Consider the following 26,743-nt stretch of genomic DNA (forward strand, 5'->3'; position numbering starts at 1 on the left):
CACCCGTCACGCTAGCAGTTTTGCTGTTCAGCGCCATCTGTCGAACATTTTGTGAACTTCTTTTCTTTGTTCCAATAAAACCCCATGTCATTCCAAGCTTGTGTGTCAATTTTTACCTCTCTATCTACATTCTTCCATGGTTTATTAAGTTTTCAAACTTATACTGACTTTTTGATCACCCTGTACATTGAAAAACGTCCTTGTAATGATCTTCTACAGACATGGGTAGATAATTCAGAAACAAAAATAAAAAAAGAAGTAAAAATCGGGTTTCGAGCAATGGGTGCAAAATTGTGAAACTTCGACGCTAGGCGTTAAGCCTCTGCTTCAACTGAAGTGTTTGCTCGCTAAAAAGGACATAAAGTACCTCGAAAATTTGAAGCCGGCAAGTGTAGCCGAGTAGTTCTAGGCGCATTAGTCTGGAACCGCGCGACCCCTACAGTCTCAGGTTCGAATCCGGCCTCGGGCATGGATGTGTGTTATGTCCTTAGGTTAGTTAGGTTTAAGTAGTTCTAAGTTCTAGCAGACTGATGACCTCAGATGTTAACTCACATAGTGCTCAGAGCAATCTGAACCATTTGAAAACTTTGACCGTCGTTTTCTAAGAGACAGTCAAATATCCATTGATAAGTCGAGACATGTGTTCGTTTATATTGACCCCTCTTCTACTGAACAAAGTTTCTAGGCAATCGATTTGTGGCACATCCCATATTCTCCTAGTTAAACATTTATCGTAGTGTGATACCAACTTTCCAATACCCTCGTCATAGAAGGCAGCCGCCAAGGATTTCCACTAATTTTCTACGCTGGTTTGCAGCTTGTTGTCTGTGCCAAAATGCTGCCTTCGTCGCCACCGGTGCATGTGAGCGAAGAAATAAAAATTACTGAGCGCCAACTGCGGGTTGTTGTGATAGGTGCTTAAACACGCCGCAGGAACGTCTTTGTTGTACTTGCATATGCGGCCGAGAATTGTCATGGAGAAGGAAACGCATGATAGTTACGTCAGGTGGGCTGCATGAAACCAGGCGAAGCCCCTCAACAGGCACTTCACCCTTGGCACGAGACACTATTGTTGTAGGCACTATGCATTCAGAACTGAAAAGTGCGTGTGATACGATAGACGGGCACACTTGAAACACTAAGCAATACATCTGTGCAAAGCTTCACCAGATTTTCACTGCGTTTTTCATTTCACAACTAGAGACTGTGAACATAAAATTAGAATAATTACAGCATGCATGAAGGCGTTTGAACAATCGTTATTCCCTCGTTCCAGATATAAGCAGGATGCAAGGAACGTTAATATGTGGGGAATGGAAATCACCCTCTGCCATACTATTCACTGTAGTTTACAGAATATAATGCAGATGCAGATGTTGCTCGGTATCCAGAAGTACAGTGACGGTTAATTTCATTGACGAAAGTCGGTATTTTTACTGTCTTTTTGTAAGATATATTTCAAGTTTTTAGTTACATGGTACAAGCCAGAAACATGATTTCAAAATTGGTTAGTTTTACTCATCTGCATCTACATTTCCACTCCGCAAGCCACATGATGCTGGGGGGTAATCCAACCAATCGTATACTGTTCTGGGTATATAAAAGAGTGAACCTCGCAAACTCACGAAAGTCAGTTTGAGTCCCTGATGAAGATGATGGTGGATATTATCAAAAGCTTGGAATTTTGTCCGAATTTAATGTGGCAAGCATACCGAGAAATTTTTACCCAAGCATAGCGAAAAACTTCGTAGCCATACCTGTAGATGTGTCAATATTGTTCCGTTAATAGCGACATATTGATTTCTCTTTGTAAGGAAATCTTGATCCAGTCGAAAATCTGGTGCGGCACTCGGTAAGCTTGTATTTGTTTCACAAAACTACAGTGCGCGACAGCGTCAAATGCTTTCCTTGAGTCAAGGAAAACATCTTCAGTAGGAGGTAACAGAGATTTCAAACCGGATCCAAAGGTCACTTTCTAACTACACCAATTGCTCTAGCCTCAGTATTGTCATAACAACAACAAGGTCACATATTACAACACCCCCTGAGGTGGCTGCGTCCCTCGTCCCCCCACCGTGACGTCACACGATGACCCAACTGTGCTAAGTCCTGAGGTCTCTGGATCTTCGGATGTGTTGGTTCGATTCCGTGGATGTTTAATTATCATATTATATACTTGTCTTGCTGTTATCCCCTGGATCCTGAGATGTAAGTCATAATTTCATAAGATAATTACGTATGATTTATCAGACAACTGCGCTGCTCCCTGGGGTCTGATCCTTGGAGCCTAAGATGTAGGTCATAAGTTTGTCAGATAATTACGCTGTCCCCTGAAGCTTAACCCAGAATTCTATGCCCTAGATAATCTTGAACATGATTTAGATATATGTCATAATTACATCAGAAACATCAGATGTGTGTACTATAGTCTTTCAGTTTGATGTGTTACAAGTTGTGATTTTATTACACAGAAGCCATGAGGAACACAATATTAATTATGTATGACTTTATCAGATATTACGCCACCCCGAAGGCCTGAACCTTGAATCCTGTGATGTATGCAACATGATTCAGATGTATCACACTCAGTTGGGTTATTGCATTAGCCTGTATTGTGGTGTAATTTCATTAGACAATTAAGATTCAATAATACATCTTCCTCAAAGCTCTGAAATTATTGTTACGATTTCGCTTCTACTGTCTACGCCCTTTGAGGCCATCAGTAGCAGTAAAGGATCAACAAGCTCGTCTGTATCGATGTAATATTTATATTCCGTACATAGAGTGTTAATTTTCATATGCAAAATGGCAATACTGGAACTGCTGCTATCATATCCACCAGCTAATGACTGTTTAGTATCACTTGTTTTACATTTAAAGCTAGGCACAGATGTTTTCATTTTCTGACAGAATCGTTGTAGTATCTTATAATTTATTCCATATTTATTAACTACTTTCCTCAGTGAAGGATCAGCTGTTACTTCTTTTGACGCCTCACTACATGTTTCTTTCGTTATTTCGCATTTTTTGTCTTCTCATAGTTTCTCATAACAGCTCAATTAAGGAAAAATAAGAAACCATAACATCTTGCCTGATATACAGGATGAGTCACCTAACATTACCGCTGGATATATTTCGTAAACCACATCAAATACTGACGAATCGATTCCACAGACCGAACGTGAGGAGAAGGGCTAGTGTAATTGGTAAATACAAACCATAAAAAAATGCACGGAAGTACGTTTTTTAACACAAACCTAGGTTTTTTTTAAATGAAACCATGTTAGTTTTGTTAGCACATCTGAACATATAAACAAATAGGTAATCAGTACCGTTTGTTGCATTGTAAAATGTTAATTACATCCGGAGATATTGTAACCTAAAGTTGACGCTTGAGTACCACTCCTCTGCTGTTCGATCGTGTGTATCGGAGAGCACCGAATTACGTAGGGATCCAAAGGGAACGGTGATGGACCTTAGGTACAGAAGAGACTGGAACAGCACATTACGTCCACATGCTAACACCTTTTTATTGGTCTTTTTCACTGACGCACATGTACATTACCATGAGGGGTGAGGTACACGTACACACGTGGTTTCCGTTTTCACAGAGTGTGTCCAGACATGTCAAGCCAATAGATGTTCAATGTGGTGGTCATCATTTGCTGCACACAATTGCAATCTCTGGCGTAATGAATGTCGTACACGCCGCAGTACATCTGGTGTAATGTCGCCGCAGGCTGCCACAATACGTTGTTTCATATCCTCTGGGGTTGTAGGCACATCACGGAACACATTCTCCTTTAACGTACCCCACAGAAAGAAGTCCAGAAGTGTAAGATCAGGAGAACGGGCTGGCCAATTTATGCGTCCTCCACGTCCTATGAAACGCCCGTCGAACATCCTGTCAAGGGTCAGCCTAGTGTTAATTGCGGAATGTGCAGGTGCACCATCATGTTGATACCACATACGTCGACGCGTTTCCAGTGGGACATTTTCGAGCAACGTTGGCAGATCATTCTGTAGAAACTCGATGTATGTTGCAGCTGTTTGGGCCCCTGCGATGAAGTGAGGACCAATCAGGTAGTCGCCAATGATTCCGCACCATACATTTACGGTCCACGGTCGCTGTCGCTGTACCTGTCTGAACCAGCGAGGATTGCATGTTCCGTAGATTCACTGCCCCGTGGTTTGTGAAACCCGCTTCATCGGTAAACAGGTAGAACTGCAACGCATTCTCTGTTAATGCCCATTGACAGAATTGCACTCGATGATTAAAGTCATCACCATGTAATTGCTGATGTAGCGACACATGAAACGGATGAAAGCGGTGACATTGCAGTATGCGCATGACACTACTTTGACTCAGTCCACCGGCTCTCGCAATGTCCCGTGTACTCATGTGTGGGTTCATGGCAACATCAGCTAACACACCAACTGCACCCGCTTCTCCTGTGACGGGCCTGTTACGGACCCGTTTGCGTGCTACGACCATACCTCTTGCATACAGTTGGCGGTAGATGTTTTGCAATGTGTGCCACGTTGGATGCTCTCTGTCCGGGTACTGTTCTGCATACACCCTGCAGGCTTCAGCTGCATTTCGTCGACACTCGCCATAGATGAGTATCATCACCGCCTTTTCAGAGTTCGAATACACCATGGTCACAGTTCCTACAACACTACACTATCACAGACGTCTGGTAACACGGTGTACTACAGTTGGTCTGCGTGCGGAGACGAATGCAGAATAACAATAGCAGCAAGCGCTACATGCAGACGCTGCGACAGCTAGACCAAACCACAACAGTGCACTACAGCCACACTCGTAAACACGGTCGTCATCGTAAACATGTCCCTGCAGATGCTGCTCGCCGACCGTGGCCCGTGTTTGTTACAACACGCAACTGAACGTCGGAGGTTTCAAGCGTCAACTTTAGGTTACAATATCTCCGGATGTAATTAACATTTTACAATGCAACAAACGGCACTGATTACGTATTCGTTTATATGTTCAGATGTGCTAACAAAACTAACGTGGTTCTATTTAAAAAAAACGTAGGTTTGTGTTAAAAAACATACTTCCGTGCATTTTTGTATGGTTTGTATTAAACAATTACACTAGCCCCTCTCCTCACGTTCGGTCTGTGGAATCGGGTCGTCAGTATTTGATGTGGTTTACGAAATATATCCAGCGGTAACGTTAGGTGACTCACCCTGTATAGGTACACTACTGGCCATTAAAATTGCTACACCACGAAAATGACATGCTACAGACGCCAAATTTAACCGACAGGAAGAAGATGGTGTGATATGCAAATGACTAGCTTTTCAGAGCATTCACACAAGGTTGGCGCCGGTGGCGACACCTACAACGTGCTGACATAAGGAAAGTTTACAACCGATTTCTCATACACAAACAGCAGCTGACCGGCGTTGCCTTGTGAAACGTTGTTGTGATGCCCCGTGTAAGGACGACAGATGCGTACCATCACGTTTCCCACTTTGATAAAGGTCGGATAGTAGCCTATAGCGATTGCGGTTTATCGTATCGCGACATTGCTGTTGGCGTTGGTCAAGATCTAATGACTGTTAGCAGAATATGGAATCAGTGGGTTCAGAAGGGTAATACGGAACGCCGTGTTGGATCCCAACGGCCTTGTATCACTGGCAGTCGAGACGACAAGTATCTTATCCGCATGGCTGTAACGGATCGTGCAGCCACGACTCCATCCGTGAGTCAACAGATGGGGACGTTTGCAGGAGAACAACCATCTGCACGAGCAGTTCGACGACGTTTGCAGCAGCATGTACTATCAGCTCGGACACCATGGCTGCGGTTACCCTTGACGCTGCACCACAGAGAGGAGCGCCTGCGATGGTGTACTTAACGACGAACCTGGGTGCACCAATGGCAAAACGTTCAAATGGCTCTGAGCACTACGGGACTTAACATCTGAGGTTATCAGTCCCCTAGAACTCAGAACTAATTAAACCTAACTAACCTAAGGACATCACACACATCCATGCCCGAGGCAGGATTCGAACCTGCGACCGTAGCTGCCGCGCGGTTCCAGGCTGCAGCGCCTAGAACCGCTCGGCCACACCGGCCGGCGCGCAAAACGTCATTTTTTCGGATGAATCCAGGATCTGTTTACAGCATCATCATGGTGTTTGGCGACATCATGGTGAACGCACATTGGAAGCGTGTATTCGTCATCGCCATACTGGTGTATCACCCGGCGTGATGGTATGGGGTGCCATTGGTTACACGTCTCGGTCACCTCTTGTTCGTATTGACGGCACTTTGAACAGTGGACGTTACATTTCAGATGTGTTACGACCCGTGGCTATACCCTTCATTCGATCCCTGCGAAATCCTACATTTCAGCAGGATAATTCACGACCGCATGTTGCAGGTCCTGTAAGGGCCTTTCTCGATACAGAAAATGTTCGACTGCTGCCATGGCCAGCACATTCTCCAGATCTCTCACCAATTGAAAACGTCTGGTCAATGGTGGCCGAACAACTGGCTCGTCACAATACGTCAGTCACTACTCTTGATGAACTGTGGTATCGTGTTGCAGCTGCATGGGCAGCTGTACCTGTACACGCCATCCAAGCTCTGTTTGACTCAATGCCCAGGCGTATCAATGCCGTTATTACGGCCAGAGGTGGTTGTTCTGGGTACTGATGTCTCAGGATCTATGCACCCAAACTGCGTGAAAATGTAATCACATGTCAGTTCTAGTATAATATATTTGTCCAATTAATACCCGTTTATGATCTGAATTTCTTCTTGGTGTAGCAATTTTAATGGCCAGTAGTGTATTTCACATCAGGATGTAGACAACCATCAAACAAATCTGTAGCAAAATGTCCTCCTAATCTTTAACACTGTAACAGATCACTCCATGTTATAGCAAGATACAGTTCTGACCTCCACCAAATTCCCCCTCTTAAATTTTAACACTGTAACATGTCATCCCACGTTGTAGCAAGATACAGTTCTAATGAATAACAATACGTTGTAGTGCAAACCGCACTTTCTTAACAGTATGTGAAGACATAATTTAAGCGATATTGTTTTTATACGCTATCAGTCCTGCTTGTATAGTGTTCAAACTAGTAGGAGCAACGACGTATTTCGGTACTCCCTCTGTAATTCCGAGTTCTAGAGATTATAATATTTATGGGAGTTATGGTAGCAGGCTTAGGTACTGCACTCATACATATATTTGTACAATGTTCTAAATCGCCTTGTACGCTATTGCACGTACAGTCGTGGACAAAACGAGCGAGACCCCTCGCCTTTTCGTTATGCTGATCCGCACGGCTTTAAAGTCTGCTACACAGCATAACAGGCAAGGCGACGAAGTGCTACCAACATACTATGCGCAGGCGTGAAATTGACAAACTATCTGAACTTTTTTAGACTGTATTCCATAATTTCTAAGACTATATTAATGCTGATTAGTGTGTTAAATACAACACGTAAACATAAGACAGAACTGAAAGAAGAAACGCTAATTTGTATGAAACGGACGAATAAAAATGAATTTCAGCTTATCCAGATAACAGACAAAGAACCCCAGACCGTTACGAATTAGCAAAATATTATCCGCATTCGCCCGCGAAACGGTCTGTGTCAACGTTCAGACCAGTCATACTGGATTACCGTTGCTGACCTACCATGAAAGTGTGCAAATTTAGCAATGCGTGAAGATTCATAACGAAATTCACTTAAACATCATTCAGTGCCACACTTAAGTCAATTCCATTATTGACAGAAGCGGAAAAAGGAGGCAGTATCATGTATGAAATTCTACAAGAGTGTCATATTGACATCCACAGAGCGCCAGTACAGAATAAAGGTAGCGATAAATCGTATTGGGTGCGCGAGAATTTCTTAAAATTGCTTTACTGATATTCTACCTGCCTCCATAGAGATTAGAACCGAAAACAAACCAGACCTTCCTTTCACTATGCTAGCAGACAACCTAGGCAAACAGCCCTCTATTATTACCCCAGACATGAACAAGCCGGCAATTTCGCAATAAAAATCTGCAGTTTCTGTTGCATAGAGCTTTCTGGACTCAAAAACATGAATTTTCTTCCTTTATGTCACCACTTATGCGACAATCATTCGGGATGATTATCGAAATAACAAATTACTGTTATTAGAGAGTAAATTTTGTAGGATAATTCTGCACCACCCCAGGAAATAAACGGCTACATAGCTGCCAAACGTATTCTGCATTGTTTCGAATTCTCCACTAGACTCGCCACAGCCAGAAAACGTTCATTAGCAGAAGTGTTTCTTAAGCTAGCTAGCAATGAGAATGTTCGTACTTCTAAAACGCGGTGGCATTAATACTGGGATGTGAATTACCACGTGTATAGGCAAATACATTCTATTTGCATTCCTGTAAACGTGATTTGGATCGAAAACGTAGCTACGACTTATGTATCGACAGCAACTAGAACATTTCGAATAAAGAGTAGCGGGTGTTATTTATGCGGCCCTCATCTTCAGTGTTTTCGTTGTTAGGATTTCGTCACCTAAACCGGTAAAAACGGAACCCTACTAGTCTCACTTTCTTGACCGTCTATCGGTCTACCCAACCCTTAAAACCCGTTTACCTCCAGAACGGGTGGACATAATAAGCGGAAATGTATCGCACTTCTTGCTGTAACCGGTCCCTTGCTGGTGTAAAAAAGTGAGCTTCTATGTCAACGCAATCAAAAGATACGACGGTTTATGTAAAGAAAATTTACGCGAAAGGTCAAAAAATGGCTTCAAGAACTATGCGACCTAACTGCTTAGGTCATCAGCCCCTAGACCTAGAACTACTTAAACCTAGCTAGCCTAAGGGCATCACAGACATCTATGCCCGAGGTAGAATTCCAACCTGCGACTGAAGCAGCCGTGCGGTTCGTCACTGAAGCGCCTGGAACCGCTCGGCCACCGCAACGCGGCGAAACCCTACTCACCTCATGTATAATGATAATATATACTGTCTAGTGAGGATAAACTGTATTCTCCAGCAACTCAGATCGTTTGCTCACGGAACTTTTACGAAGCTACATTCAAACTTTGTCGAAGTCGTCTGCAATATCCATTACAAACACCCTAGGAACTTCGTATGCGATATCCACTTCTGAATACGCTGGCAGATAATGCAGTACTACAACAAGTAGGTGGGAACTTATTGTTATTGGTCCATGCATGACACTTTCTTTCAATATCACTTTAACGCGCTTAGGTGTTCGTATATGGCTGAAATTAATGAACAAAAAGTAAATAAACAGTAAACAACTTCGATGTTCAGATCAAGTGAAAGTCACATGTCGTAATTACAACATAATTTCGTTGTTACATCTACATGACTACATCAACAGGATTTCTTTGCAATCCGGACTTACGTGCCTGGCAGAAGGTTCGGATTATTTCTCTACCGTCCCACTCATTAACAGTGTGCGGGAAAAGGGACTACTTAAATCTTTTCTTGCGAGCCTTGAATTACATTATTACTATGATTTCTTCTTGTGTAAGTACCCTAGGAAATAATGTTTTGGCATTCAGAACATATGGTGGTGATTGAAATTTCGTGAAAAGATCTCGTGGCAACGAAAAACGCATATGTTTTCATGAATGTTACCCCAACTCGATTATCAAATCTGGGATCCTCTCTCCCCTATTTCGTGACATTACAAAGCGTGCTACCGTTCCTTGGACGTTTTTGCGTGCACAGTCAATCACGTCTGTCAAGGATATTTTAGCAGTGGACGGACAAACGTAGTGTAGGCAGTGTTTTCAGTTGGCCTGTTGCGTATTCTTAGTGTGCGGCCAATAAAACGCAGTCATTCGTTTGCCTTCCCCACAAAAGTATGTTTTCGATCTTTCCAGTTTAAGTTTTACTGGGTACTGAGATGAACTGACAGTGCTTCGACTTGTGTTTTGTCATGTAACCGAAAGTTAATTATTGTTATTGGACGCAGCTTTCGTGTTTAATGTATTCCTCAGTCAACAACAGTAGACTCCTCGTACACCACACATAACTGTTTCAAAGTATTAAATTGTTACTGATCTTACCATGTTGCAGTGGTCATCTTAACTTGCCGTTTTGAAAAAAAGGAAAATATTTTAGCGAAATGTAGCAACTAAGAAGCGGAGTATCCAAACAAACAAACGTTTCCGGTTTAAGTAGTTGCAGTAGGTCTACTACACAGTAACGTAAATTAGGAGCAAAGTCCATAAGTAGATCCTCATCAGGAAAACCAGCCCTCATAATGCAAAGTGCAACTACAACAAAGAAAGTTTCCAAACATGTCAATGAGTAGTCGAGGAAAGTGGACGCATTCTGTCTACTGAATCCCAACGCACGCAATTTACGAGGGGGCACGCCAAGTGTCAGACTACGATCTTGCTTTTAACTACGCTCATTGAAAGAGGGGACAAAATAAGCTTAAACTCTACCGCTTCTGAGAAAACGACGGTCAAAGTGTTCAATGCGTTGTTGCTATAGTGTAGATACCGCTTAGCGGTTAAGGATTCAACTGAAGCGGTGGCTCTGCGGCTACCATAGCGACTTCGGAACTTTGCGCTGCGAGTTCGAAACCCGGTTTTTCCTTTTTTCCCCCCTCACTCTCTGAATTATCTACGAATGTTTATTCCAATTTATGATGAAACACTGTTGTCGTTATTCGTCAGTTAATTTACTGTGTAAAGAAATAAGTTAAAAAGGGAACACACAGTGCGTAGTGGGGCGATCACTCTGTTGTAGAAATAATTCAGAAGCCAAGATCGCTTAAATACTGTCTACTGGATAACCGGTTTCAACACACTAAAGGTGCCATTATCGGATCTAAATGTAGATTAACATTGATAAACCATTTGGATATAACGATACATGAGGCAGACGAGATGATTTTATATCAGCTTGTCTCATTCGTTTATTATTTTTTTAATTCATTAATTACACATAAAGTTAATTGTCGAGTAATGACAACATTATTTCAACATAAATTAGAAAAAAAAACATTCGAAGATAATTCTGATAGAGAGGCAGGAAAATAAAATAATTAAAAAACCCAATATGGTATCGAACACGGGAATCAGTGTTAAGAAGGAACGACGGTAGCCACCGCTTCAATTGCGTTCTCGGCTGCAGAAGGTATCTACACTAGAGCAACAGCGCGTTGATAACTTTGACCGTCGTTTTCTCGGAAACGGTCGAGTGTCTGCAGATAAGCTGAAACACAAGTTCGCTTATTTTGTCCTCTCCTTCACTGACAAGGGGAGGCCGCCAATTGTGAAATTCAGATTCGATTCATACTGCGCATAATAAAAGCTCATGGCCAGAGGTGTAATGTGGCAAAGCACCAAGATGCACTTCTCAGCCGTTGTCGAGAAAATCGACAGTTAGAAGAAACCGCTGCGGTGAAATACTCTCTACGATTCATAATTTTCTACAGCGTCGTGGCGCAGCGGTAAGCGCTCGAGTTCATAATCCGAAGGTCGGCGGATCGAATCTCGCTCCATGCAACTTTTTTTTTTTTAGTATTTGTTTTTTGTAATTCAAATGTGTGTATAAACACACACACACACACACACACACACACACACACACATATATATATATATATATATATATATATATATATATATATATATATATATATATATATAATTCCCGGCAACAGGTTGCAACAATTATGCATATAATAAGTTGTTGAAAGTCGTTTGTCGTGGAAAAACTGGCGACTTCGAACATCATTATGTTTTCCGCAAACAAATTTGTATTTCACAAATGTTATTAATTGTCTTCATAATGTTAACCACGTATAGTTAGCGGAAGACGTAGAAACGATATTCCGAAACGAATACGTATAGCGTAAGTCAAACGTTCGAATTAGAACAGAAACCCCACGAACACAAATTTGCTGTGGCAGGTATGAAATATAAACTCCGTTAATCGCTCGTTACACTTGAAGGACAGATGTTGAATGGGCCGAAACGAGCCGCCGCATAACAGCGTAGTTGCCTGCTAACTTCGAAAGAAGGTAGATGCGGTCCCTAGCACAACTTATAACACCGTCGAAAATCAGTGCGGACGTGAGAGCTTTGGTACACCCTGTTAAACAAACGGTAAAATGGAGGCGGTACAATTGGAGAGCGATCCGCCTTCACCAACATGCATAAGCAATTCATTAATAGTTTTATATATATATATATATATATATATATATATATATATATATATATATATATTTGAATTACAAAAAAATAATAATAATAAAAAAATGTTGCATGGCGTGAGATTCGATCCGGCGACCTTCGGATTACGAACTCGAGCGCTTACCGCTGCGCCACGACGCTGTAGAAAATCATTAATCGTAGAGAGTATTTCACCGCAACGGTTTCTTCTAACTGTCGATTTTCTCGACAACAGCTGAGAAGTGCATCTTGGTGCTTTGCCACATTACACCTCTGGCCATGAGCTTTTATTATGCGCAGTATGAATCGAATCTGAATTTCACATTTGGCGGCCTCCCCTTGTGAGCAAAGTTTCGGGACAATCAGCCTATGACACTTGGCGAGTTCCCCTCGCTCGTCGAGTCGCTTCTTACGCCCGGCGAGAATTATGTATGCCTCCGAGTAAACTGCGCCACCTGGAAACACGGCGAGCGGGGATAAACACGTTTTCCTTCTTATAAGGCAACCCTCTACAGATAAAATTCATGAAGTGTTCTTCAGGTTGCCTCAGATATTTCAGAAATGTTTCTTGCGTCAGGCCTGCCGCATATGCAAAACGTAAACATTTCATTTCATGTAATATTTATCAGGATAAGACATGACAAGAGTGGACCAGTCCCTTCTGAGAAAAATTAGAGATTTTAAGTTGCTCCACTATGTAATGACACGGGTATGGGCTTGCGATCTGTCTTTTATGCCATCGATTTCCGTGTTACACATACTTGGCCACTGCGTTGTGGCTGCCATCGTGGAGGAGGCAGTCTGTTTCCTGCCAGCGCTGTTTCCGCAGCCAATATTAACCGCGACGAATCATTCAGTCAACGCTAAATGGCCCATCTGGCTGAGGCAGACAAGGGCGCTATAATAGAACTCCATGCAGAGGGATCTTCAAATGCCGACATAGCAAGAACTATGGGTCTTCACAAGTCGACGGTAGCCAGGTGGATCAGACGAAAGGAAGAGAGTGGTAACTTGAATGGGAGGCCTCATGGCCGTCGCCGCAAAACAACAGCAGCTCAGGATCAGCAGATACGCCGTTTCAGTGAGAACCACCCATTTGTCAACGCACGACAAATTCAGCAAACTTTGGGTCTCAATGTTAGCAGTAAGACCGTCACTCCTCGTGTAAGGGAAGGTGGACTGAGAGCAAGAAGCGCTGCTGTGAAAGAGACATTGACTGTTTCCCAAAGAGAAGCTTGCCTTGCTTTTGCTACTGAAAATGGCGACAAACCTCTCCAGTTTTGGAGGCGAGTGATTTTCACGCACCAAAAAGTTTTCTCTACGGCATCATCCGGAAAAGTACTAGTTTACCGGCCTAAATGTGCTAGGTATAATCGAAAATATATTTACAGTTGCCGAAGGAGTGGCAGGTTGTCGGTGCCGGCCGGTGTGGCCGTGCGGTTCGAGGCGCTTCAGTCTGGAACCGCGTGACCGCTACGGTCGCAGGTTCGAATCCTGCCTCGCGCATGGATGTGTGTGATGTCCTTAGGTTAGTTAGGTTTAAGTAGTTCTACGTTCTAGGGGACTGATGACCACAGATGTTAAGTCCCACAGTGCTCAGAGCCATTTGTAGTCGGTAACGGTATGGGCGTGGATATCGGCCGAAGGGTGTGGGCTCCTGTGGGAAGTGGAAGGAAGATTCGATGCGCGCAATTACATATCAATTCTGGAGAACGTGATGTTGCCTGCTGTGGCAGCAAGATTTGGCGATGATCAGATCATGTTCCAACAAGATCGCTCGTCTATTCATATGGCACGTGTGGTTAAGAGGCGGGTCGACGACCATAGTAATATTACTGTAACGGAATGGCCACCTAAAGGAGCTGACACGAATCCCATTGAGAATATCTGGGCAGAAATGGTCAGAGTAATACGAGAAAAGGGCAGTCACCGTCGACTCGCCGACAGCTTTCTGATGTGATTCATGACGCTTGGAATGAGTTACTTGAATCTCCTAGTTATGTGGCTCGAGTTGTGGGCTCAATGCCCAACAGACTTCGAGCTGTTGTGGAAGCCAAAGGAGGCTTCACCAATCAGCTGTTTCAAGCTTTGTTTCTTTCTTCTTCGTCTTTTTTTTTTTTTACTTACAGACGTATATTTGATATAATTTCAAGGAAACGCAGTAAATGGAATGTGGACTGATTTTTGAGGCTTCATTTTGTGACGGCTAAACAGTGCTGCATCATGGGACCCGCTATTTGTCCACATGTGGCTGAACATCAGAGGTGTAAAAAATTTTGAGGTGCCGAAGTTCTCTGGAAGAATAACGTCTTTTAGACAAGGAGATGATTTTTAGTTCATTTCATTTTAACCATTCACACTATGATTTGACATTCTAATCTTTGATTTCATTTTATTATTATGTATCTTTTCTCCAGTGAAAGTCAACGGTAGTAAGTTTCAAGATATGAAGAATAACTGGAAGTTTCTAATTTGTGGAAAGCGTATTTAACAGTTAATATTTTCGACAAATCTTTAGTTATAGGACATATTAAGAAGCGAGTCAAAAATGGCATTGTGGAATGATCAGGTTGGTCTCTAAAGGGTAACGACGATAAAATAGCAAATATGAAACTATGGGTAACAACTATTGTTGATGGTGAGGAGCCATAATCGATATGTCACTTTTCCGTAATTGTATTTCTGAAGTTTATCGTCAATCCTAGGACTGACACCGATACTCTGTTTTACGTAAAGAATACAACCTTCAAAATTTATTTAGCAGCGCAGAATATTAAATCACAGTTTATAGATCAGGAACCTAATCCAACTGCCTTTAATTTTATTTTCACGGATGACATTGAGACAGTAAATAACAAGAGAAATAAGAAAACTCTCAGAATCAATATAGAGAATTCAAGTATCATGTGAATTCAAAAGTTTGCTATAATAGCGATTAATTGCTTTTTACAGACCCCTTCATGCCTACGTTTTCCGTCAGACAGACAATGATTGAAACTAGGACTAACGAGGTAAACAATTTTTCCACAAATTGTCAAATTGGAAGTCGGAGAGCCAGTTACATAAATTACGATGACAACAAACGTTTTTCAAGTAAACTGATCACAGGAGGCATCCAACGCATTTATTGTGAGTTACATGCACAGTATGTAAACTGGCAACGCCACCAACACACAATACCACTAACAAGGGAACATCCCCATCGCACCGCCCTCAGATTTAGTTATAAGTTGATACAGGGGATAGGCCTTGAAAAACTGAACACAGATCAATCGAGAAAACAGGAAGAAGTTGTGTGGAAGTATGAAAAAAATAAGCAAAATATACAAACTGAGTAGTCCGTGCGCAAGATAGGCAACATCAAGGATAGGGTGAGCTCAGGAGCGCCGTGATCCCGTGGTTAGCGCACGCAGCTGCGGAACGAGAGGTCCTTCCGTCAAATTTTCCCAGGAGTGAAAAGTTTAATTTTTATTTTCAGACAATTATTATCTGTCCGTCCGTCCGTCCGATGCGAGGTAACCGCGCCGTAGTATGATGACGCTACACCTAAAAAACATCGAAAGACATGACGTCAGTCGACTATAGCGCACGGAAGAGAGAGTATTCCTGCTAATGAGGCTCCCTGGCTGGCAGTTAACTGTTCGCTACTTTGGACGAGAGTGCATTAAATACGTGCGATGCATTGCGTGGGCAATATGAATCCAGCAAATATAGCTCGTGACTCCAATAACAATGTCAATGAATATTTTCCGAACTGTAAGGCATCGGAAAGTTCCTTAAGGGATCGAACGATTGTCGAACATTTGTATGATTATTTCCTACATTTGTTGAATAACAGTACGTGTGGTGATGATTGTCTGAAAATAAAAAAAATCAAACAACTAACCCGAGGGAAGCCTTAAACCAACGACCTCTCGTTCTGCAGCTCCTCACGCTAACCACGCGACCACTGCGCTCCCGTGCTCAAGCTATCCTTGATGTTGCTTATCATGCACACGGACTACTCAGTTTGTTTGGTTTGAATATTTTTTTCATAGGTCCACACAACTTCTTCCTGTTTTTCGAATGATCTGTGTTCAGTTTTCAAGGCCTATCCACTGTGTCAACTTATAACTAAATCTGAGGAGGGTGCGATGGGGAGGTTCCCTTGTTAGCTATGAAACAACTGTAGCAAAACGGAGCATCCTCGTTATCCATGTGATGGATAAGACGACTAATTCGCAACATAAATGTCAATGTAAGCATCAGTTTCTGTTGGAACGTGCTTCCCGGACCAAATAACATACATTTCCTACGTCTTCAATGCGAATCATGTAGCAAATGTAATTTAAAGGACATAAAAATATCGAGTGAATTTACTAAAATAATTATGAACCACTTGAATTTGCATTCAACAGGCAATGTTCAGAAGTCTGGTGTAGGAGTACTGCATGCTCTAATTCGAAACAACAAAAATCAACAGAGTAACTATTATTGAACGTCATCAGGTCACTCATCGAGCATTCCTATGCAGTACTGTTACTGGTGACGTGTTATGATGCCTTTATCGTTAACTTCCTAAGAAGAAATGAAAGGCTGAGCCCCACCAAAAGACGTAAACTCGAGGAAAGAGTTGCGTGAACATATTATTTTACATCTGATAAATCCAAAAGTGTGTTTTGGGCTACGAATTCTGCCCCCAGGGTGTGTGCAACACAGCTGGAATTTGTTGCCAACAACTGAGACACCTTTCGGTCACAGTGTAAGAAAATCGAGCAACAAAACTACATCACCTGTGCTACTGCATGATAACGCACAATGTTGATTTGAGAAACAAAACTATCCAGGAGATTGATAGGAAAGTCGTCTCTCAGGCACATTTGTATTGATAGGGAAGTCCTCTCTCAAGCACTTGTCCCTCTCGTCATATATTTGTAAAATTTTACCTTTCCCACTCTAGATCGATCAACCGTCAAGGCAATTCATTTCTAGACGAAAATACTTTTAAAACTACTCTTGTTTATTGACATCGTTAGAACAAGTAGGTTTCTACAGGCGTAGAATTTGTAAACAACTTTAGCATTGTCATATCGTTTTAGATATCGTGAAAGAAAATTCTGCTGCTAATTAATTTCTCTTTGATAATTACTGTTGCGTTTAGTAAACTAATGGAAAATGCAATTAAAATATTCACTGTACTAATACAAACTAAAGTCAGCTTAATACAGAAACATCACGACGGCAGTCTATCTTAATAAAGCATTAAGTTTCTGTGAGACAATTGGGCTTATTTTAACACGAATTAGTAGGATGTTACAGACTTTACACTTAGAAAAGATCTGTATTTATTTCATTTCCTGTACCATTCGTAAGTGTTATGAAAATGGGGCTTTTCATAGATAAAATTATGTATTCACAACAACAAAAAAATGTCGGCAGAAAACAAAAGTGGCATTATGAATCTGGCAGTACCGTAAGGTTTTCACTCTGACACTAAGAGTTACTGAAAGTAGCAAGAAGAATTTTGCTCGAGCGTTGTCTTACGATTCCCTTATTAAGTTTTTATCTGCCTGCTTGTAGCTGTGCTACAAAAGAATTAAAAATCTGGCTTTCAGCAAGTCTCGAAAGGCGAACAAAAGCAGCTTGCACCTGGTTACTAAGCATGTTACCTGGGGACTGGTTTTTTCTTAAAGCGGGAAGACATCCTTTTGTGGTTCAATTGGCAAATGTCAGTCAGACGTGTGACGTTAGTCTAAGCGTTTCGGTGTGTTGAATTTGTACCAATGATTTTTCTACACGTTTTTTCTGTCCCAAATAGAGTTGAAGTCTCCCATTAGTATTTTCACGTCATCTTGGTGAATTTTGCTCATGGTATTTTCGAGTGTGTTCCAGAATTTTTCAACATTGTCGATGTTTTTCTTATTTTCGATGTTGGTGGGTTCAAATGGTTCAAATGGCTCTGAGCACTATGGGACTTAACTGCTGTGGTCATCAGTCCCCTAGAACTTAGAACTAGTTAAACCTAACTAACCTAAGGACATCGCACACATCCATGCCCGAGGCAGGATGCGAACCTGCGACCGTAGCGGTCGCGCGGTTCCAGACTGTAGCGCCTAGAACCTCTCGAACACTCCGGCCGTCGATGTTGGTGGGGACACGTGCATTGATGAGTGTATATGTTTTACTGGGGCTCTGAATGACCATAGTCATAAGTCGCTTGTTGACGGGCCAGCCGCGGTGGCCGAGCGGTTCTTGGCTCTTCAGTCTGGAACCGCGCGACTGCTACGGTCGCAGGTTCGAATCCAGCCTTGGGCATGAATTTGTGTGATGTCCTTAGATTAGCTAGGTATAAGTAGTTCTAAGTTCTAGGAGACTGATGACCTCCACTGTTAAGTTCCATAGTGCTCAGAGCCATTGGAACCTTTTGATTGTCGATCGGTGTGATTTCTTTGACAGAGTTGATAGATCGGTGTTCGAGAAATGCAATGCCGAAGATTGGTACGCCTTTCGTTACCTTTTGTTGTATTCTGCTCTTGAAGATGCAATGGTTTCCCTAATGCACGGTTTCATTGTCAGTTAGTCAAAAAAAAAATGGCTCTGAGCACTATGGGACTCAACTGCTGTGGTCATAAGTCCCCTAGAACTTAGAACTACTTAAACCTAACTAACCTAAGGACAGCACACAACACCCAGCCATCACGAGGCAGAGAAAATCCCTGACCCCGCCGGGAATCGAACCCGGGAACCCGGGCGTGGGAAGCGAGAACGCTACCACACGACCACGAGATGCGGGCGTCAGTTAGTCGTGGTTCTTGAAGTGCAAGGATGAGAATTTTTTGTCGGTCCATTTCTTTTGTGAGATTATTTAGTTTTCGTGTTTGGATCAAGGTATCGATGTTTACTTTTAAATGCATGTTTTTTGCTTGTAGGGAAATTTACCAGAGATCTTCGATATTCTCTGTCGTGCTAACCTGGACTCCCCAGAATCCGAAAATCCAACTGCCGCCTGTCGACAGCCGGGTTGTGTACCACCTGGGATAAAGTTGACTTTGCTTGCATAGTTTACGTTTGCTTGTGTTTCATTGGTTGTGCTTGGGTGATACCAGGACCGGACAGGACCAGAGGGTGTTGAAGCCTTTGAAAGCAAATATTTTCAGCCAAGCTCATTGAGCTAACACGGTGACCAGAGTAACGGTGATTTTCACTCAGACGTGTCTGGATTTTGCGTTCAACGGATTGAGTAGCCGTTCAGGATTGTGTTAGTATTTGGTTCACCCCTAGTATTTGATTTCCTCGGTACCACCCATATGGGGGAGGGTTTCCACTATCCGCCACACGCGATTATTATTATTATTATTATTATTATTATTGTCATTATGTCTCAGCAAATCCCATATGGTGTATCTTCCCACCACTGAAATATATGTGTATTGTTCGATTCAGTATTTCCATCACATAAATGTGGTTTATAATTACGTTACATTGCTACTAGTAGACATATTTCTCACTTTTTCTTAGACAGTTGCTACCTGTTACTCCATCATAGGAATTTATGTGCGAAGCATTGTTGAAATACAGACGTTCAAATTATCCGATTTCTGTAATTTCATTTCGATACCAGATCGTTCTAATCGGATTCAGCCAGGTAGTCTTAATGTGGATATCCGACCACGACTGTCATCATATGATAGACTGTGTAAACCACATTCTTTATCGGACTGTTGAATATAGATCACTTATCTATGACAGGACCTGAATTCTTAAACACTGTGGAAAATAATAATCTGATGTGCTTATTACAAATACGTTATTCCAATATAAATATGTGAACTAACGAGATAACAGTTTATTTACAGGAGCAGAACTAATGTTCAAATGTTCAAATGTGTGTGAAATCGTATGGGACTTAACTGCTAAGGTCATCAGTACCTAAGCTTACACACTACTTAACCTAAATCATCCTAAGGACAAACACACACACCCATGCCCGAGGGAGGACTCGAACCTCCGCCGGGATCAGCCACGCAGCTCATGACTGCAGCGCCCCTGACCGCTCGGCTAATCCCGCGCGGCTACTAAAAGTATACTCGTCCACAAAACCCATGTGGACAATTATCTGATAATCGGTCAAGCTTTGCTTTGTCGCAGCTCTTTAGGACAAAAGAATGGACAGCTCCCTGCTTTTTGCGTTTCCGATAGCGCCTACGATAAGAATCTGGTGTCATATTATGTTTCAGAGCCGTAAACTGTTTATTTTTTCACCTCATACTAAAACAAAAGCTATGATATGAGACGAGGAAATGACTTATATGCTTCTCAGGAACTTAAGTTTTTCGCGTTAATTTTCTCACTTCATTCTAAAACAAGGACGTTAATATGAGAAGAGGAAATGAAATATACGCTTCCAAGACATATTATTTCCTTGTGTGCTACTACTGCATACATGAAAGCCCTGCAGTTAATTTTTGTATGTTGGATAAATTTTGATATCACCTCACATTCCTTTGTGAGAAGGTTCCTATTTTCTTAGGATTCAAATAGAGTGGACATTTCATCACTGGTTAATATTCTCATGACTAATGACATGATACCCGTTGCAATTGCTCCATGGCACCTGTGAGTAGAGTCTCACGTTGGTTACTATAAGAACACGCAGGCAGTGATATCCGCTCACTGCAGTCAGAGCCAAGGTGATTTCTTTCTGTTTATGGCGAAGCGTCTGCTGCAGTGTCCACGCTCAGCCAACATAAACAAATCGCGGCGGCATTGGGCAGTGCTGATCGCTGCGCTTGTCGCAGGCCTCGACAACAAGAGCGCACTCTCTGCTAACGATACTATGGAGTTAATACATCTTACTTAACGTAATATGCAGGACGTGGGTTAGGTGAAAATTCAGTTTGTAACTTCCCATCGCATTAACATACTTTACAGTCATATTTGATGCCCGGTTGTCTGTCTGATGTTAATAGTATTGATTCAGATTGTGCATTAACACGAAAACTCACTCACACACACACACACACACACACACACACACACACACACACACACACACACACACACACGCACACACTGATTCCAGTGAGGGTGACAACTACTGTGTGTTGAACAACACATGCACCAGTCAGTTCCTCAGTTGGCGTCGAGTGGATGAGTTTTTTCAATTACCTTGCATTGCAAGAATTATATGTAAGAGCCTGAAAGTAAATGGACTTGTATCCTAAAGAGCTGCGACAAAGCAAAGCTTGACCGATTATCAGATAATTGTCCACATGGGTTTTGTGGACGAGTATACTTTTAGTAGCCGCGCGGGATTAGCCGAGCGGTCAGGGGCGCTGCAGTCATGAGCTGCGTGGATGATCCCGGCGGAGGTTCGAGTCCTCCCTCGGGCATGGGTGTGTGTGTTTGTCCTTAGGATGATTTAGGTTAAGTAGTGTGTAAGCTTAGGTACTGATGACCTTAGCAGTTAAGTCCCATACGATTTCACACACATTTGAACATTTGAACATTAGTTCTGCTCCTGTAAATAAACTGTTATCTCGTTAGTTCACATATTTATATTGGAATAACGTATTTGTAATAAGCACATCAGATTATTATTTTCCACAGTGTTTAAGAATTCAGGTCCTGTCATAGATAAGTGATCTATATTCAACAGTCCGATAAAGAATGTGGTTTACACAGTCTATCATATGATGACAGTCGTGGTCGGATATCCACATTAAGACTACCTGGCTGAATCCGATTAGAACGATCTGGTATCGAAATGAAATTACAGAAATCGGATAATTTGAACGTCTGTATTTCAACAATGCTTCGCACATAAATTCCTATGATGGAGTAACAGGTAGCAACTGTCTAAGAAAAAGTGAGAAATATGTCTACTAGTAGCAATGTAACGTAATTATAAACCACATTTATGTGATGGAAATACTGAATCGAACAATACACATCTATTTCAGTGGTGGGAAGATACACCATATGGGATTTGCTGAGACATAATGACAATAATAATAATAATAATAATAATAATAATAATCGCGTGTGGCGGATAGTGGAAACCCTCCCCCATATGGGTGGTACCGAGGAAATCAAATACTAGGGGTGAACCAAATACTAACACAATCCTGAACGGCTACTCAATCCGTTGAACGCAAAATCCAGACACGTCTGAGTGAAAATCACCGTTACTCTGGTCACCGTGTTAGCTCAATGAGCTTGGCTGAAAATATTTGCTTTCAAAGGCTTCAACACCCTCTGGTCCTGTCCGGTCCTGGTATCACCCAAGCACAACCAATGAAACACAAGCAAACGTAAACTATGCAAGCAAAGTCAACTTTATCCCAGGTGGTACACAACCCGGCTGTCGACAGGCGGCAGTTGGATTTTCGGATTCTGGGGAGTCCAGGTTAGCACGACAGAGAATATCGAAGATCTCTGGTAAATTTCCCTACAAGCAAAAAACATGCATTTAAAAGTAAACATCGATACCTTGATCCAAACACGAAAACTAAATAATTTCACAAAAGAAATGGACCGACAAAAAATTCTCATCCTTGCACTTCAAGAAACACGACTAACTGACAATGAAACCGTGTATTAGGGAAACCATTGCATCTTCAAGAGCAGAATACAACAAAAGGTAACGAAAGGCGTACCAATCTTCGGCATTGCATTTCTCGAACACCGATCTATCAACTCTGCCAAAGAATTCACACCGATCGACAATCAAAAGGTTCCAATGGCTCTGAGCACTATGGAACTTAACAGTGGAGGTCATCAGTCTCCTAGAACTTAGAACTACTTATACCTAGCTAATCTAAGGACATCACACAAATTCATGCCCAAGGCTGGATTCGAACCTGCGACCGTAGCAGTCGCGCGGTTCCAGACTGAAGAGCCAAGAACCGCTCGGCCACCGCGGCTGGCCCGTCAACAAGCGACTTATGACTATGGTCATTCAGAGCCCCAGTAAAACATATACACTCATCAATGCACGTGTCCCCACCAACATCGACGGCCGGAGTGTTCGAGAGGTTCTAGGCGCTACAGTCTGGAACCGCGCGACCGCTACGGTCGCAGGTTCGCATCCTGCCTCGGGCATGGATGTGTGCGATGTCCTTAGGTTAGTTAGGTTTAACTAGTTCTAAGTTCTAGGGGACTGATGACCACAGCAGTTAAGTCCCATAGTGCTCAGAGCCATTTGAACCATTTGAACCCACCAACATCGAAAATAAGAAAAACATCGACAATGTTGAAAAATTCTGGAACACACTCGAAAATACCATGAGCAAAATTCACCAAGATGACGTGAAAATACTAATGGGAGACTTCAACTCTATTTGGGACAGAAAAAACGTGTAGAAAAATCATTGGTACAAATTCAACACACCGAAACGCTTAGACTAACGTCACACGTCTGACTGACATTTGCCAATTGAACCACAAAAGGATGTCTTCCCGCTTTAAGAAAAAACCAGTCCCCAGGTAACATGCTTAGTAACCAGGTGCAAGCTGCTTTTGTTCGCCTTTCGAGACTTGCTGAAAGCCAGATTTTTAATTCTTTTGTAGCACAGCTACAAGCAGGCAGATAAAAACTTAATAAGGGAATCGTAAGACAACGCCCGAGCAAAATTCTTCTTGCTACTTTCAGTAACTCTTAGCGTCAGAGTGAAAACCTTACGGTACTGCCAGATTCATAATGCCACTTTTGTTTTCTGCCGACATTTTTTTGTTGTTGTGAATACATAATTTTATCTATGAAAAGCCCCATTTTCATAACACTTACGAATGGTACAGGAAATGAAATAAATACAGATCTTTTCTAAGTGTAAAGTCTGTAATATCCTACTAATTCGTGTTAAAATAAGCCCAATTGTCTCACAGAAACTTAATGCTTTATTAAGATAGACTGCCGTCGTGATGTTTCTGTATTAAGCTGACTTTAGTTTGTATTAGTACAGTGAATATTTTAATTGCATTTTCCATTAGTTTACTAAACGCAACAGTAATTATCAAAGAGAAATTAATTAGCAGCAGAATTTTCTTTCACGATATCTAAAACGATATGACAATGCTAAAGTTGTTTACAAATTCTACGCCTGTAGAAACCTACTTGTTCTAACGATGTCAATAAACCAGAGTAGTTTTAAAAGTATTTTCGTCTAGAAATGAATTGCCTTGACGGTTGATCGATCTAGAGTGGGAAAGGTAAAATTTTACAAATATATGACGAGAGGGACAAGTGCTTGAGAGAGGACTTCCCTATCAATACAAATGTGCCTGAGAGACGACTTTCCTATCAATCTCCTGGATAGTTTTGTTTCTCAAATCAACATAGTGCGTTATCATGCAGTAGCACAGGTGATGTAGTTTTGTTGCTCGATTTTCTTACACTGTGACCGAAAGGTGACTCAGTTGTTGGCAACAAATTCCAGCTGTGTTGCACACACCCTGGGGGCAGAATTCGTAGCCCAAAACACACTTTTGGATTTATCAGATGTAAAATAATATGTTCACGCAACTCTCTCCTCGAGTTTACGTCTTTTGGTGGGGCTCAGCCTTTCATTTCTTCTTAGGAAGTTAACGATAAAGGCATCATAACACGTCACCAGTAACAGTACTGCATAGGAATGCTCGATGAGTGACCTGATGACGTTCAATAATAGTTACTCTGTTGATTTTTGTTGTTTCGAATTAGAGCATGCAGTACTCCTACACCAGACTTCTGAACATTGCCTGTTGAATGCAAATTCAAGTGGTTCATAATTATTTTAGTAAATTCACTCGATATTTTTATGTCCTTTAAATTACATTTGCTACATGATTCGCATTGAAGACGTAGGAAATGTATGTTATTTGGTCCGGGAAGCACGTTCCAACAGAAACTGATGCTTACATTGACATTTATGTTGCGAATTAGTCGTCTTATCCATCACATGGATAACGAGGATGCTCCGTTTTGCTACAGTTGTTTCATAGCTAACAAGGGAACCTTCCCATCGCACCCTCCTCAGATTTAGTTATAAGTTGACACAGTGGATAGGCCTTGAAAACTGAACACAGATCATTCGAAAAACAGGAAGAAGTTGTGTGGACCTATGAAAAAAATATTCAAACCAAACAAACTGAGTAGTCCGTGTGCATGATAAGCAACATCAAGGATAGCTTGAGCACGGGAGCGCAGTGGTCGCGTGGTTAGCGTGAGGAGCTGCAGAACGAGAGGTCGTTGGTTTAAGTCTTCCCTCGGGTTAGTTGTTTGATTTTTTTTATTTTCAGACAATCATCACCACACGTACTGTTATTCAACAAAGATACGTAATAATAAAATGAAATCAAAGATTAGAATGTCGAAGCATAGTGTGAATGGTTAAAATGAAATGAACTAAAAATCATCTTCTTGTCTAAAACACTTTACTCTTCCAGAGAACTTCGGTACCTCTCAAAATTTTTTCAGCTCTGACGTTTAGCCACATGTGGAAAAATAGCGGGTCTCATGATGCAGCACTGTTTAGCCGTCACAAAATAAAGCCTCAAAAATCAGTAAATAAAACTATTCTTGTACAGTTGCTCCGAATCGCATATACCAACCGCCCTTTGCTGCGACAACTACTCAAAGTCTATTGGGTATTTGATTTTGTTCTGCTTTTTCGGGCCTCCTTACCTCTCCTTCTAGCCCAACCTTTGTTCTGCAATTACGTCTTCATCGGGGAGCTTCTCCTCAACATTTTTATTTTGTGCTGAACTGTTTTGTACCCTTCTTGCATACACACGTGTGTCACGTATTTTATAGAGACTGAATGAATATATAAGGTGAGTATTTCTTCTCTTATCAAAAATCAAATATTACATATCTTGCTGTGAATTAATTTGTTTGTCCCCATTCCACTTATTGCGTTTCCTTGAAATTATATAAAACATAAGTCTGTAAAAAAAAATCGCGTATAGCCTCCTTTGGCTTCCACAACAGCTGGAAGTCTGTTGGGCATTGAGCCCACAACTCGAGCCACAGAACTAGGAGATTCAAGTAACTCATTCCAAGCTTCACGAATTTGCTGATTTGTCGTGCGTTGACAAATGGGTGGTTCTCACTGAAACGGCGTATCTGCTGATCCTGAGCTTGCGTTGTTTTGCGGCGACGGCCATGAGGCCTCCCATTCAAGTTACCACTCTCTTCCTTTCGTCTGATCCACCTGGCTACCGTCGACTTGTGAAGACCCATAGTTCTTGCTATGTCGGCATTTGAAGATCCCTCTGCATGGAGTATTATAGCGCCCTTGTCTGCCTCAGCCAGATGGGCCATTTAGCGTTGACTGAATGATTCGTCGCGGTTAATATTGGCTGCGGAAACAGCGCTGGCAGGAAACAGACTGCCTCCTCCAAGATGGCAGCCGCAACGCAGTGGCCAAGTATGTGTAACACGGAAATCGATGGCATAAAAGACAGATCGCAAGCCCGTGCCCGTGTCATTACATAGTGGAGCAACTTAGAATCTCTAATTTTTCTCAGAAGTGACTGGTCCACTCTTGTCATGTCTTATCCTGATAA

This window comes from Schistocerca nitens, chromosome 3 (assembly GCF_023898315.1).
Source record: "Schistocerca nitens isolate TAMUIC-IGC-003100 chromosome 3, iqSchNite1.1, whole genome shotgun sequence".
In the NCBI taxonomy this organism is placed as follows: domain Eukaryota; kingdom Metazoa; phylum Arthropoda; class Insecta; order Orthoptera; family Acrididae; genus Schistocerca; species Schistocerca nitens.